The sequence below is a fragment of the Schistocerca piceifrons genome, chromosome 1 (genome assembly GCF_021461385.2).
Source record: "Schistocerca piceifrons isolate TAMUIC-IGC-003096 chromosome 1, iqSchPice1.1, whole genome shotgun sequence".
NCBI classification, from domain to species: domain Eukaryota; kingdom Metazoa; phylum Arthropoda; class Insecta; order Orthoptera; family Acrididae; genus Schistocerca; species Schistocerca piceifrons.
In genome coordinates, this window is record NC_060138.1 from 496,826,107 (window position 1) to 496,843,164 (window position 17,058).

Below are 17,058 nucleotides of genomic sequence, written 5' to 3' on the forward strand. Positions count from 1 at the left end.
CATGGACAGCTGCATCAAAACAGTCTTCAGAATGACGACCACAACAACGAGTATCGGCAATTAGCACATACTTTTACAGCTTACAAGAAACTTAACAAAATGGTACAAAGTATTTTTGCGATATGGTGATTTTAAGATTGAAAGCCTTTATATTATTCACATATGGGCCCAATAGGACCACTTTTGATGGTTGGCCTTCCTTTGCGTTAAAATTTGTTTCATCCTTTCAGAATGAAGACTCTTTCTTTCAATGGGCCACAGTGTCCCAGTCCGTTTTCTAATTGCTCTCTGATCAACTTTCCTAGCAAATATCTTTTGTTTTTCTATCTGTAATGTCTGCCTGAGTTATACTGGTTAATTTAAGACCTTCCTTAACCAAAGCAATCCATTAAATTGGCTCAATTTTAGCGTTACTTCTCTTAGAATTCTACTATTTGTTTTGTCAATCTAGTGTGTGGCATTCTTTTAATATGCTTATAAAATTTAAGTCTTCATTCTCTCACGTCACGATGGAAGTGTGTGTTATTCTACTTCCTTATTACTTCTCAACTATAAGTTTCTACATGGGTAATTTTAGTGCCAAATATTTTCATAATAATTCTTTTTCTTTCGAATGTCTTCAGTATCCCTCTTTCTATTTAAAACTAAAGTTACTGCTCCATAAAGACATTTAGGTTTGAATACAGTGCTGTAATGCCTAAGTTTATTGAATTTAGAAAGTGATTTTTTTTAATAAAAATTGGGATTTTCCATGTAAACAACTACTACTGGTACATGTATGAGCTTGTTTGACAGACCAGTGAACAGAAGAGCAAAGCTAACAGATTATGTACAGGTGCAGAGGGTGGGCTTACTGGTAGTTGGGAGTTCCAACGTCAGGTGCGTAACGGGGCCCCTTAGGGATATGGCTGCAAAGGAGGGGAAGAAAACCAATGTGCACTCCGTGTGCATACCGGGGGGAGTCACTCCAGATATGGAAAGAGTCCTTCCGGATGCCATGAAGGGTACAGGGTGCACCTATCTGCAGGTAGTAGCTCATGTCTGCACCAATGGCGTGTGTCACTATGGATCGGAGGAACGCAACAAGCACTACACGCAACAAGCGGCTACACGGGTAGCAGGGGTTGTGTGGCGTGGGCTGGGCGTTTTTTTAGGTTAGATGGCCTTGGGCAAGTACAGAAAGGGCATCAGCCTCAACAGGTGCGGGGCAAAGTCAGGACATGCAGGGACCAAGCAGCAATCAGTATTGTAATTGTAAACTGTCGAAGCTGCGTTGGTAAAGTACCGGAACTTCAAGCGCTGATAGAAAGCACCGAAGCTGAAATCGTTATAGGTACAGAGAGCTGGCTTAAGGCAGAGATAAAGTCTGCTGAAATTTTTACAAAGGTACAGACGGTGTTTAGAAAGGATAGATTGCATGCAACCGGTGGTGGAGTGTTCGTCGCTGTTAGTAGTAGTTTATCCTGTAGTGAAGTAGAAGTGGATAGTTCCTGTGAAATATTATGGGTGGAGGTTACACTAAACAACCGAACTAGGTTAATAATTGGCTCCTTTTACCGACCTCCCGACTCAGCAGCATTAGTGGCAGAACAACTGAGAGAAAATTTGGAATACACTTCCCATAAATTTTCTCAGCATGTTATAGTCTTAGGTGGAGATTTATATTTACCAGATACAGACTGGGACACTCAGATGTTTAGGACGGGTGGTAGGGACAGAGCATCGAGTGACATTATACTGAGTGCACTATCCGAAAATTACCTCGAGCAATTAAACAGAGAACCGACTCGTGGAGATAACATCTTGGACCTACTGATAACAAACAGACCCGAACTTTTCGACTCTGTATGTGCAGAAGAGGGAATCAGTGATCATAAGGCCGTTGCAGCATCCCTGATTATGGAAGTTAATAGGAATATAAAAAAAAAGGGAGGAAGCTTTATCTGTTTAGCAAGAGTAATAGAAGGCAGATTTCAGACTACCTAACAGATCAAAATGAACATTTCTGTTCCGACACTGGCAACGTTGAGTGTTTATGGAAAAAGTTCAAGGCAATCGTAAAATGCGTTTTCGACAGGTACGTGTTGAGTAAAACTGTGAGGGACGGGAAAAACCCACCGTGGAACAACAACAAAGTTAGGAAACTACTGCGAAAGCAGAGAGAGCTTCACTCCAAGTTTAAATGCAGCCAATACCCCTCAGACAAACAGAAGCTAAACGATGTCAAAGTTAGCGTAAGGAGGGCTATGCGTGAAGCGTTCATTGAATTCGAAAGTGAAATTCTATGTACCGACTTGACAGAAAATCCTAGGAAGTTCTGGTCTTACGTTAAATCAGTAAGTGGCTCGAAACAGCATATCCAGACACTCCAGGATGATGATGGCATTGAAACAGAGGATGACACGTGTAAAGCTGAAATACTAAACACCTTTTTCCAAAGCTGTTTCACAGAGGAAGACCGCACTGCAGTTCCTTCTCTAAATCCTCACACAAACGAAAAAATGGCTGACATCGAAATAAGTGTCCAAAGAATAGAAAAGCAACTGGAATCACTCAACAGAGGAAAGTCCACTGGACCTGACAGGATACCAATTCAATTCTACACAGAGACTGCGAAAGAACTTGCCCCCCTTCTAGCATCCGAGTACCGCAAGTCTGTAGAGGAACGGAAGGTTCCAAATGATTGGAAAAGAGCACAGGTGGTCCCAGTTTTCAAGAAGGGTAGTCGAGCAGACGCACAAAACTATAGGCCTATATCTCTGACATCGATCTGTTGTAGAATTTTAGAACATGTTTTTTGCTCGCGTATCATGTCATTTCTGGAAACCCAGAATCTACTCTATGGATTTCGGAAACACCGATCGTGTGAGACCCAACTCGCTTTATTTGTTCATGAGACCCAGAAAATATTAGATACAGGCTCCCAGATGCCATTTTCCTTGACTTCTGGAAGGTGTTCAATATGGTTCCGCACTGTCGCCTGATAAAGTAAGAGCCTACGGAATATCAGACCAGCTGTGTGGCCGTATTGAAGCGTTTTTAGCAAACAGAACACAGCATGCTGTTCTCAATGGAGAGACGTCTACAGACGTTAAAGTAACCTCTGGCGTCCCACAGGGGAGTGTTATGGGACCATTGCTTTTCACAATATATATAAATGACCTAGTAGATAGTGTCGGAAGTTCCATGTGGCTTTCCACGGATGATGCTGTAGTATACAGAGAAGTTGCAGCATTAGAAAATTGTAGCGAAATGCAGGAAGATCTGCAACGGATAGGCACTTGGTGCAGGGAGTGGCAACTGACCCTTAACATAGACAAATGTAATGTATTGCAAATACATAGAAAGAAGGAACCTTTATCGTATGATTATATGATAGCGGAACAAACACTGGGAGCAGTTACTTCTGTAAAATATCTGGGAGTGTGCGTACGCAACGATTTGAAGTAGAATGATCATATAAAATTAATTGTTGGTAAGGCAGGTGCCAGGTTGAGATTCATTGGGAGAGTCCTTAGAAAATGTAGTCCATCAACAAAGGAGGTGGCTTACAAAACACTCGTTCGACCTATACTTGAGTATTGCTCATCAGTGTGGGATCCGTATCAGGTCGGGTTGACGGAGGAAATAGAGAAGATCCAAAGAAGAGCGACGCGTTTTGTCACAGGGTTATTTGGTAAGCGTGATAGCGTTACGGAGATGTTTAGCAAACTCAAGTGGCAGATACTGCAAGAGAGGCTCTCTGCATTGCGGTGTTGCTTTCTGTCCAGGTTTCGAGAGGGTGCGTTTCTGGATGAGGTATTGAATATATTGCTTCCCCCTTACTTATACCTCCAGAGTAGATCACGAATGTAAAATTAGAGAGATTTGAGCGCACATGGAGGCTTTCCGGCAGTCGTTCTTCCCGCGAACCATACACGACTGGAACAGGAAAGGGAGGTAATGACAGTGGCACGTTAAGTGCCCTCCGCCACGCACCGCTGGGTGGCTTGCGAAGTATAAATGTAGATGTAGATGAGCCTTTTCAAACAGACTAGAAGAGGCCTATTTACAATAAGGATGTTTAGCCTTCCATAATACTAAACAGGACTTCCCTAGACTATGAGGAAAACATTATTTGTATGCCATTGACTGCCTCCAGGCATATTACAGTTCTTCCTAAACACGTTTAAACTGTTGTATATAAACCACCAAGACATGCGAGTAGAAAACGTTCAAGATAATTTAAGATGCCTTCACATGGGAGAATGTCCTCACCAAAATATACCCACTGCACATTCCTGCAGTTTAAACAATACATTGATCGGAGTCTCGCCATATCTACCATAATTCCACGATGCTAACAAGAGGGAAAGTAAACAAAGTAAGCTAGCATTTAGTGTAGCTTACATTTAACAAATTTTGAATAGTATCTTGGCTACTTTGTCAATTCTGACTATTTTAGCTGATTATTCATTTAAACAATAAGAATTTCTCTCACTTATTCTGTAACAATGAAGAAAAGAACATAATGTAGGACTCAAATTTCAAGCTTAACCCTTTGACTGCTGGATGCGCAGTATCTGCTTGGCACAATGAGGTGCTGTGGCCTGCGGCGTAACCCAGCTACCTGCACTCTGAATATTTCTGGAGTGACCATGACTCCAGATGAAGCACTGTGCCCTCTCACAGCTGATACAGAATAAATGCGCTCACTACAGAGTTTCTCTGCAGATGAATTACTGCAGACTCAAACTGAATTGTTAAAACTATTTTCCAGTGCTAAGAGTTATATCTTGCAGTATTTTTTATAAGATTTTTATAGCTTATGCCGAAAGTGACGTGATTCATTACATTTACCTCAGTAGTTTACTGTTCTTTCTTGCATACCCATTTATAACATCTGCACTTCTCTATGGTATCCTCGCCGTACTAACTCAAAACTGAATGCAGTAAGCCATAGATTACTGTACATTGTTTTTGTTGTTCAAAACATTGTACTACGTCATTTATAGGAGAAAGCAACATACAGATAATAATAATAATGCCGTCCAGGGCTCAGTCCGCCTCGCCACTACTTGGCTTTCCTCGGTCTTTCGCGGCACTGCTCGGCACGGCGCGACATTAGACTAGCTGTGCGATGCGACATCTTTTCATCCGGCATAGGTTGCGTTAGTTGATTCGTAGTGGCAGCCATATTTATTCCTCGCTATTTGTTAGCGATTCGTAGGAAGTTTATAAGTACTGTACAGTGGTTGTTGCAATGGAACACACACACACACACACACACACACACACACACACACACACACACACACACACACAAAGAGGCGGGGTAGCGACAATGCAACGAGCCTTCAGAGCTCAATGGGAATTGCAATATTTTTTCGAAGAGAAGATGAAAATTCTCAATGTCTATTATGCAGTCGCATACTCGCCGGGCACCGCAAATTTGCCATAGAACAGCATTATAACACCACACACAAAGAACTTAATGATTTAGTTGGGGCTGATAGATCAAACAAGTTGACGGAATTAAGAAGACGTAGTGTTATGCAGCGAGACAGACTGAACGTGAGTACCCCTTACAAATATTTGTGTTTCTGATGTTTGTATTCGTACATATTTGTCGTTAGAATTCGAATTTAGAGTTCACTCAATTTTTGTTTCCTTTTTTTTTAGCCTGCAACCGAACCTGTATTTAAGAGCAAGCTACAAAATAGCACTCAAAATTGCAACAGCGAATAAGCCTTTCAGTGATGGTGATTTCATCAAGGAGTGTATTGTTGAGGTGACAGAACTCTTGACGCCACTGGAAGTAAAGAAGTTTAGTGAAATTAGTCTTTCTAGACAGACAATAGCGGATGTCTACAGGCAGTTAATTGATAGTGCCTGCAAGTTTATTGCATTCTCGATTGCTTTGGACGAGTCGAGCGACATTTTGGACACAGCACAAATAGCGATTTATGTTCGTGGAATCGACACAAATTTGCACGTGACAGAAGAACTGTTAGATTTAGTACCAATGAAAGACAAAACGAGGGGTATCGACTTACTAAAAGCAGTTGGAAGAGGCAGTTGAAGCCATTGACCTGAACTGGAAAATGTTAGTTTCAGTCACTACAGATGGAGTGCCAGCAATTCGAGGCCTCAAAATAAGCTTGTAGCATTGTTGCGTAAAAAACTTGGACAATCAACGTAAGATTTGTATGGAATCATTGTTTTGTACACCAAGAAGCTCTTTGTGCTAAATATGCAAATTTGCAGCACGTGATGAAGTTGGTAGTCACCATAGTAAATTTTTTGAAGTCGCATGGCTTAGTACACCATCGGTTTCAACAGTTTCTCATGAAACTGAACAAAGAGTACGGAGATGTTATTTAGCATATGTTGGTTAAGTCGAGGGTCATGCCTTGAGAGATTTTTCAATTTAAGACTCGCTATTGTTGAGCTCCTGAAGGAAAAAGGAAAGGCAGAGTCAAAATTAGAAGATCCAAAATGGAGTGCAGACCTCGCCTTTTCAGGTGATCTGACTGCACACTTGAACGCTCTCAATAAGACTTTGCAAGGTGAGAAGGAGCTTATTTTTGATCTGATGAAAAAAATGGATGCATTTAATATAAGAAACTCGCATTGTGGAAGGAACAACTCATGACAAAGAATACCGCCCATTTCCCTACGCTCTCCAAAGTGAGAGAAAACGCAACTTCTGAAAAATTCGTTTCTGTGTTGGAGGAACTACAGGCACAATTTTGTAAACGTTTTCAGGACACTGCCAGTCTGACATCTGTTCTTTAACTATTTTCTAAACCCTTTGCCGTTTCAGCTGAAAGTGCCCCAGTGCATTTGCAAATGGAATTGATCGATCTGCAGTGTAATTCCCACTTAAAGGACAAATTTTTTTACGAAGGTTTTCCTCGGGAAGAGATTCCCCGTCTCCACAATGAGGCTGCAAAAGTTATATCAATGTTTGGATCGACATATGTGTGCGAAAGGTTTTTTTAGATTATGAAACTAAATAAGTCACGATTACATGGCAATCTGAGTGACGAAAATACGAGAAACTGTCTACGTTTATCCGTGTGCCGTCAGTTTGTGCCGGATATGAACTTTATTATGTCTACAGCGAACCAAACATAATTAAATTAATGGTGATAATTCTTTTGTATTTGTCATATGTTTTGTTGAGAATTATAGTTATTGCAAATTCTGTACAGTAGTTCCAGATAATAAAATTTGCTTGTTTCACATGTAGTTGGAATCACTTATTCCACATCATACTGCATGCTGTAGACTACTTTTACGTCAGTTTCTATATCTCAGCTTAAATGTTGTAAGAATTTTATGAGTGACGATGTGAGAGGCACGATATTGTTGGTGAAATGCAGTTTCAAACCCAGCGTTATTGTTATTTTTCTGTAGGTGCACCAACAGCCAACAAAGATTCAGTATTGCTCAACATGATGTGTTGTACAGAGCTTAATATTATCAAATGTTGTAATATGAAACTAAGCCACATGCTAGCGGGGCGGTATTCTTTACGCGAATGCACTGTCGCATGGGGCGTGTTCACTGTTACGCGCATGTGCGCACAGTCAGCTGTTGTGGTAGTGGGGGACGTGTGACGTCAGAAGGGAGCGATCTGCACGCGTGTGAAAGCTCGCATGCGTGCATGCACACATGCCGCGTTCTTAGCCGTCCCTGATTGTAAAGTGTTCCATCCATGTACAGATGCAGCTGTCCTTTGCAGATGGTAATCACTGCTTTATAATTTGGAATCACTGGAAATGATTGAATATCTGCAAGAGATCTTTTTTCTTCTACTGTACTTTTAATTGTTGCACTTAAGTTCTCAACAGATTTTCCAACATTTGAAAGCTGTGAAGTCTGTCTTTTTGTTAGGATATTAAATTCCTTTTTAGAGCAGACTCAAAGTCATGAACTGTAAATTTAGGAGTTCCTTTTACACTGTGTGAATATATTTTCCATCCTCCTTTTCGCTCCGGGCATTGCACCAGTAATGGCGAAGTTAAAAATATATTTTTATTTTGTTTTTACTTTTTTATAATTTTTTCATTTTCGATGTTTTTTTCTGATAGCACCGCTGTATTTGTTCTGTGTTGTGATTAGTAATTATTTTTTGTGTGTTAGTTTTAAAACAGGGTACAACCCACAGTGGCACGTCGCAAGTTTTACATTCAAACCTGCTTTCTCGGCGCATTTGCTGTTTCTAGAAAACAGTGCATTTATGTGTTACCATGCGTCTCTTGGAATGCTCACTTATTATAATGTTTGGAAAATTCCTTCCCCACAAACTTTAGAGGTTATCATCAGAACACCTACCCCTGCCAGCCAGCTTTTCTGTGCTCTGATGCCTATGTTTCAGTAAGTTCCTTTACCAGTAACAGATGAAACTCTGCTATCAACATTTTACATGTTAATTACCTGTGTAGGACACAAGCATTTACAACACACACAGATCGAGAACGTGAAAAGAAAACTTCTTGTACCACTCCATTGTTTTGTCTATACATCTTACAGAGCTAAGCAACATATCAGAACAGTCAACTGCTCCCATGTTCAAGTTATAATTTACAATGCTTTGTGATTTCTTAATTTTCTCTCAGTATTTCTATCAGTCTTTCCCATGTCGACCATTTTTGTGGAGTTACATGTGTTCGTCACCCACACTTCCCTTTTGTCGCTTTTGTTGCTTTTTAGCAAACATTGTATTAGTACACATAAATTCTATATCTCCTCTTTTCAGTTTCTTCTTAAGTTTCAGCATGTTTGGTGTCTGTTCTTGCAGACAGTACCACATGCGTTCTTCCACGACTGTGGAGCCAGAAAAATAAGTCTGGGCTTCAGTACCAATGCCCACATTCTAAATAGGGCTTTATAAGTGTTCCCACTATGTTACCACTTTTCCCCAAATTGTGGAATTCAGTTTCTGTTGAGGTCACTGAATGAACAATGAAATCTAAGACCTTGCCAGTCTTACAATTGTGTAACACAAATGTTTTTATTCCGAATCTACTCCATTTCAATGGAATGAATTGTCTGAACGATAAGCGACCTTTGAATAATAACAAACTTTCATCAATGCAGAGTTTCTGATGTGGATTGACTGCACAACGGAAAGCTGTACAAAATTTCCTGACAATGTTCCTAATTTTCAATAATCTGTCCCTCCAATATTAGTAGAGTAGTCACTGAAATGTAACATTCCCATAAGTAATTAAAAGCAATCTCTTGACATACGTTCACTAAAAACTGGAGTATTTAGGAAAACATATCTGGTCCAGTGTTCGCTAATTTTCAGTTTCTTAATGTGAGGCATCAGAAGACACACACCCATCAAACAAAACATTTCTTCACATCCAGTATCTATCTACTTTGATATTTGAGAATGCACGGATTCTGGATTATTCTCCTTGGTGAATAAATAAAACCAATTTTTTTGTCAGCTATATGGTTCAATAGTTCTTCTATAGGAATAACATGAAAACTGACAGAACACTTGGCTCATTCCCTATTTGACACACGACCCAATAGTAGGTCATCAAATAATGATTACTTGGCTGAAAACCATTTTCTTTCCAATCAAATTTATCGGTAAGATACGATTTCTTCATAGGGATTTCACAATCACCTTCTAATTCTTCAGATTCAAAACAACTAATGTCTTGTTAAATATAAGCACTGACACCCCTGCCGACTTGGATGGTTTATTACTACAGCTCTCCGATTCTGTGGAACAGCCATCACTTTCACCAAAATGATGTAGTTTGTCCTCACTGTCGCTCCTTTTAAGAATCTCCATGATTTCTTCCCCAGGGCACCCACATCGTCTTGCCGTTTTCTCAGTAATATACAGGACTACAAGAAGACTGATGTACATACTGATGAACCTAAACCAGGGATGGGCAAACATTGCACGCGGCTCATGAGCGCACAGCGCTGCACATGTGCTGCTCACGTGCAATCGTCGACCGGCGCAGTGGCGACAGCCGGCAGGTTGCAGCGGTGTCGTACCAGGCTAAGCTGCAGACAATGATGCGAAGTGACCACTACGTAGTGAACGTTGTATTTCAAGAACCACAAAATGCAGAGTGAATCAAGGAAACAGAGAAGTGGAGAATTGCTATCTTTTAAAAAGGAATGGGAGAATCATGTTTTCTTGGTGCAAAAACGTGAAAATTCGAAATGTTTAACATGTGGCAGTATTCTCACTGGTCAGCGGAAGTTTCGTATTGAACACCATTATAATAAATTTCACAAGGACGAGTACAATTTATTGTAGGATTCTGAGCAGATAGGGAAACTGACAGAGCTTAAGAGCGATCTGACGATACTAGATGAATCTGACGTAAGTTGCTGCTGTTATGAGAGATCTGCAACTTTCTTTCGTCATGACTCTCATCTAACTGATTTAACATTTTACAGAGCACTGTTTTCAATTTTTCAGGACGACAACAATGATAGTATAGAGGTACGTGCAAGTTATAAGACTGCACTTAATATAGCGAGAGCTGGAAAACCATTTGCTGAATGTGAGTATATAGGTGGACATCAGTGACGCTGCCGATTTACTTTGTCCACTGAATGCAAATCAGTCTCGAGCTATCACTCTTTCTTGGCGGACTGTAAGTCGTCGTATGTGTGTCATGGCAGGTGGCGTTTACCGTCAACTAAGGAAAGCAGTTCAGGAGTTTATTTCATTTTCCACCGCACTTGACGAGTCCACAGATATTTCAGACATTGCGCAATCAGTGATTTATGTCTGCAGTGTGGACACTGCTTTGCACATAACAGAGGCTGTGTTAGATATGATATCTTTATAAAGCACGACCACCGGCAGGGACATCCTAAAAGGCGTTGAAAAAGCTGTCTATTCAGCCAGCTTAAACTGGGAACGTTTGGTGTCAGTGACAACAGAGAGAGCACCTGCAATGAAAGGGGAACAAATGGTATTTGACGGGTTACTAAGAAAAAAGCTACAGCATACAGAAGAATCATTGTACAGCATCCACTGCATTTTGCACCAAGAAGTACTCTGTGCAAAAGCAGAAAAACTGGGAGACGTCATGCAAGTGGTTATTCGGGCAGTTAATTATTTGAGATCCCATGGGCTTACAAATACACAGTTTCACACATATTTAGCTGAAATTGGGGAAGAGTACAGTGATATACCATACCACAGTGAAGTCCGCTGGCTTAGCTGCGGTAATGTACTCAAAAGATTTTTTGAGCTGAGAACGCCAATAAATCAGTTTTTAACGGACAAAGGAAGGTACGACCCCAAGTTAGAAGATCCAGAGTGGGTTGTCGAACTTGCATTTTTAGTGGACATTACTGGACACATGAATGCATTGAACACAAGTTTGCAAAGAGAAAATCAGCTAATTTGTGAAATGGCTGAAAAGGTGCAAGCTTGAGCTGTGGGAACGACAGCTCTCGTCAGGAAACACAGAGCATTTCCCTACTCTGTCTACTGCGTGTGAGAACAGAATTGCAAAGAATATGTTTCCGCACTTGGTGCACCAAAAGAGGAATTTCTCAAGCGGTTTGGGCGTATGTCATATTTATCCCAAGCTTTTGAATGGTTCTTGAGACCATTTGCTGTTTCTATAGATGATATTCATACCAATTTGCAAATGGAATTAATAGATCTACAGTGTAATTATCGTCAGAGACAAGTTCCTTTTGGCAAGACGTGTAATAGACTTTTATCACGACTTTCCACAGCAAGAGTTTCCTCGTCTCCATTGTGAAGCCACGAAGATAATGTCAATGTTTGGCTCGACATATGTTTGTGAGAGATTTTTCCTGTTATGAAAATTAATAAGTCTGAGTTAAGAGCAAACATAAGTGATGAAAAATTACATAACTGTTTGCGTTTGACTGTATGTCGAAATTTTGTTCCAGACATTAAACGTATTGTAAACTCCACACGTGATAATTAAATAAAACATATCGTAGGTACTAGGTACTCTTTCAAGCCATGATTTCTTTCAAGCACTCCTAACTTTATTCCTTCTTTCAATAAAGCAAGCTAGGAAACAAAATGCATTACAGAGGAAGGAGCGGAGAGACAGTATGGTGGGGAGGGAAGAGAAGCGGGTGGCCAGCTTGCCAGTGTGTATTCTGAACACCTGTTAACTGCACAAGTGCAAGTGCACCGCACAGGTGCAGGATTCCTGCCCGCCCCTGACCTAAACTCACAACAGACAGAGAATCAGACAAGCAGCAGCCAGATCTGCAAAAGGCTACTGAGACACGGTGTGGGAAGTCCATTGGGGACTTATCTCTTCATCAGCACTCATGTAGCAGCACATCTATACTCGTCACCAGCTCTCAGGGGCTGGCAAACAGGTGTAACTTAGCTCATCAACAGCACTCAGTGGAAATGCAGCAGCTGCAACTAAACTTGTTATCAGCTAGGGAGCGGCAGGCAGCACAACGAGTAAACTCATTAACAGCAGTCAAAGGATAAATGTTTTATACATTTTTGAGACACTTTTCCACAAAAAGTATTACACCTTTCAAATAAGCAGGAAAGAAATTCCTCACAAAACTGACAAAGCTAGCAATGAAAACAAGAATCATCATCATCATCATCATCATCATCATCATCATCTTGGACAGTTTCCAGCCACTGGCTGGGTCTGTCGGGAACACAAGCCTCTCCATCGTGTTCTGTCTTTCCACCATTCCCCCTCTTCCACCTTCGTCCAGTTCTCTCCTCTTCTCGTCACACATTCCTTCACTCCCTTCACCCATCTATCTCTTGGTCTTCCTCTGGGCCTCTTCCCCACCAGTTGCAGATCAAACATCCTCTTTGGAATTCTTCCCTCATCCATCCTCTTCACATGTCCATACCACTGCAGTCTTGATTTTTCTATCCTGTCCTGTACTGGTTCCTCCTTTAGTCTTTCCCTCACATACACATTTCGTAATCTGTCTCGTCTTGTTACACTCAACCTGCTCCTCTGGAACTTCATTTCACTAGCCTGTATTCTACTTTTGTCACTTTTGTGCATTACCCATGTCTCACTTCCGTATGTCAATATGGGGACAAAGTAGGTTCGGTATATAATTCCCTTGGATTTCTGTGGCACCTCCTTGCTCCAAATAAGCCCCCTAATGCATTTGTAGAACTGCCCTGCTTTCTGCACCTTTCATTTATTTCCATTGCGTTTCCCCTCTTACTTTCAATCATGCTTCCCAGGTACTTTAAGTTCTCTACCACTTGTAGTTTTTCCCCTCCACAAGTTATATCCACATTTGGCCTATTCTTCTTCCTTGTTGTGACAATTATTTCACTTTTCTTTGCAGAGAAATGCATTCCATATTGTGCTGCCGTTGCCTCCCATACATCTAACTGCTCTTGCACCCCCTCCTCGCAATTTCCCCATAACATCAGGTCATCGGCAAAAAGCACTGCTTTCATTTTATGATCTCCAATTGCCTCTGATACTTGCTGTAGGATTTCATCCATAACAATAATAAACAATAAAGGCGAAAGTGCACTTCCCTGTCGCAGCCCATTTTCCAGCTTGAACCATGCAGTACGTTCCTCCCCACTTTCACACAACTCTCACTTCCCTCATACATTTTTCTGACTTTTAGTGTTATCTCTTCATCTATCCCTTTTGCGTTCAGCATATCCCAGAGCTTGTCCCTACAGATACTGTCATACGCCTTCTCAATATCTAAAAAGGCCATGATTAAGTCCTTCCCGTACTCATAGTGCCTTTCCTGCAGTTGCCTTACCACAAATATGAGGTCCGTTGTTGATCTTCCCGGTCTGAAACCGTACTGCTCCTCTTGCAGTCTACTTTCAATACTGCTTCTTATTCTCTTCTCCAGGATCTTTTCATAGATTTTTCCACAGTGGCATAGCAGGGTGATTCCTCTGTAGTTCTCACATCTCCTTTTATCCCCTTTCTTGAAGATTGGGACTATAATTCCTTTCTTCCAATCCTCAGGAATTCTGTTCTCCTTCCACACCACCCTCAGCACTCTGTATAGCCACTGGGTTCCTACTTCTCCTGCTGCTCGTATCATATCCACTGTTACTTCGTCCCAACCTGGTGCCTTGCCCCCTTTCATCCTCTTTATGGCTTCTTCCACTTCATTCCAAGTTAGATCATCAATTTCCCCACTATTATAATCGTCTGCTGCCTTAGGCTCTCCATCGCTGTTAGTTACCCGCTTGGCGGCATTCAACAGATCTTCAAAGTACTCCTTCCAAATCTTTTTGAGCTCATGCATTTCCTCCACAACTCTTCCATTATTATCCATGATCCTCAGGCACTCGCTTCTGTCGTTCCTCTTATTTCTTACCATGGTGTAAAGTACTTTTTTGTTCCCTTCACTGTCCTCTTCTAACATTCTTGTCCATTTTTCCATCCACTTCTTCTCCGCCCTTACTATGGTCTGTGCCGCTTTCTTGCTTTCCTTATATTTTACCCTAGCTTCCTCTGTTCGGGACTGGAACCATTCTCTGAAGGCTTTGTTCTTTCGAAGTACTGCCTCTTTACATATGTTGTTCCACCATGGGGTTTCCTTACTTCTCCTCTTTGTGCTAGTTCTTCCGCACACAGTCTCAGCTGCCTCAACTAGAGCCCTCTTAAAATCTCCCCATTCTTCTTCTACTGTTCTCTGATCTTCCTTTGGCAGCTTCTTCCTGATCAGTGTCTGGTACTGGGTCCTCCGTTCATCCTCTTTCAGCATCCATGTCTTCAACCTTTTCTCCTGTATATCTGTTGCCCTCCTATCTTTTTTCTCTATCAGGGTGGCTACCAACAGCCGATGGTCACTGTCCAAGGCCTCAGATGGAATGACCTTAACATCTGTGAGGCTGCTCATCATCTACCTATCCACTAGTACATAGTCTACTACTGAAGTTTGGGACCAGTCTCCACTGTACCAAGTTATTTTGTGGCTACTTCTCTTCTTGTACCAGGAATTTGCGATCGCCAGCCCATTCCTCTTGCAGAATTCCAGCAACAATTTTCCTTCTCTATTTCGGTACCCCCAGCCCTCTGGTCCCATTATCTCCTCGAATCCTTTCCTGTCTGTGCCAACATGTGCATTGAGGTCCCCTATTATAATCAGATTACCTCCATTTAGCTGCTTTTGCATGTCATCTTCAAATTCCTCCTTCTCCTTTTTTGTACACCCCACCTGTGGGGCATATGCTTGGATGATTTCAATGCTTTTTCCTTTCACTCGTACTCTGGTTTTTATCATTCGATCATTGATACCTTCCACCTCCTCCTGCAGACCCTCTCTGACCACTATTGCCACTCCATTTCTTCCCCTCTCATTCCCTATCCAGTACAGTTTACATCCTTTACTTAGTGGTTTTTCACTAACTCCTCTCCACCTAGTCTCAGCAAGTTCCAAGATGTCCACTTTCCTCCTTTCCATCATTTCTACAATTTCTTCTAACTTCCCAGTTAGTCCTTACGTTTAAGGTGCCCAGTCGTAAACCATCTCGTAATCCTTTTCCATTGCTTGGTCGGTTTCCTTTAAATCCGTTCCGTGATCCGAGGCATGTTCCCTTTTTAAAAGCAGTTGATTTATCCACTACTGGCTTGCTAGGCCTATCGCAGCTTCACCAGCGATGAAAACAAGAATAAATTTCCAAAAAATAAACTATTGTTTTATAGAATGGTTTTACTATGAGCACACTTTTCAAGCAGCCATCATTTCACAAGACTTTTTGACAGCAATTTCGCATTTTGCCTAGAAACAATCCCCATGCAGTAACTTTCATGAAATCATAATGCCTAAAACTAGCATACTACATAACTAGCAAAAAGGGCATAAAATGTAATAAATTTATATCAAACACACATACCGCCTCCATTGTTTCATTACATAACTGATCAAATGCAATAGTGCAAACTCACACTTATGTTACAATAACTTCAGAAATACACGAAATACACTGAACCTCAGTAGTCCGGCACACTTCCAGCTTTAAGTCGTTCAATCTGAAATGACGCCTGCAATAATGAAATTTTCTCTGCAACAATGTTGTCAGTTAATGCAATGTTCAACATTACTGTACAGTTTGAAATGGTAGCTTTTCTTACGGATAATTATCATACTTTCTAAAGGGAAATACATTATGCAAGACTTCAAGCAGAAACTCGAAATTAGATAGAAACTGAACTAAGGTTCCTCACAGAAAACCATTGTCCCTGTCAACGATGTTGAATGAGCAACTATTTATGATCAAACTTCAGCAGAAAAGAGGTAATCATAAGCTCACAGGTAAGTTACAATGAAACTAATGAAGAAAAGGACATAGGAAGAGAGAACATACGATACCTCAAACTGCTCAAGCTGAAGCTGGAGACGTCTTCCTGGAGTACATTATGCAACAATCAGAGACAGGGCAGGACCTATGAAATGCTTGTAAAGACGTGTGTGATAAAGCATTCTACCAACGTGTATCATCATGGTGACAATTAAAACTTTGGGACAGGTTTCATAGTGAATGTCGAGTGATACTGATGTGCATGTACACATCCAAGGACTAAGTTTTCTGTAAAAATGAATCTATCTTTTGATTTGATAAAGTACAATCCCTATGTGATTACACTAAATTTTTGACACTCTACTGTCCAGCACTTCTACAAATCCAGCACCCATATGTACGAGGAATGGCTGATTTAGCAAGAGTCTAGTGTACTTTTATTGGAAATGATCTCAATATGATCATTATAAAAAATCTTTTCACAATCTCCTACAATCACATATCACAATTTCCGCAACTACTGTTGCTCTGAACACTTAAGTGACTGCTACAATGCACTACATCCACACAAGTACCTCAGTACCACTAAATGTCTCTTGTAAAAGCACCAGTGGTTTCTGCAAAGAGCATTCTTTCACTTTCACACAGAAACCACTGCACTTTGAGGGTAGTTTCCTGTGATTTATTTCTATGAGGAACAGTCTTCTCATTTATAACTGAATAACTTTTGTTGTAAACTATCTTGTTTACCTTTCCAAATACAACTGTGAAAATTCCTGTTTCAAAGGAAGTGGTATGGAACC

General features: G+C 41.0%; 1 protein-coding gene across 3 annotated transcripts in view; it reads right to left on the reverse strand.

Annotated features, from left to right (window-relative positions):
- Positions 1 to 17,058, reverse strand: part of LOC124796019 (cleavage and polyadenylation specificity factor subunit 5) — a 116,925-nt gene that overhangs the window by 97,835 nt on the left and 2,032 nt on the right. The window lies entirely within an intron of this gene.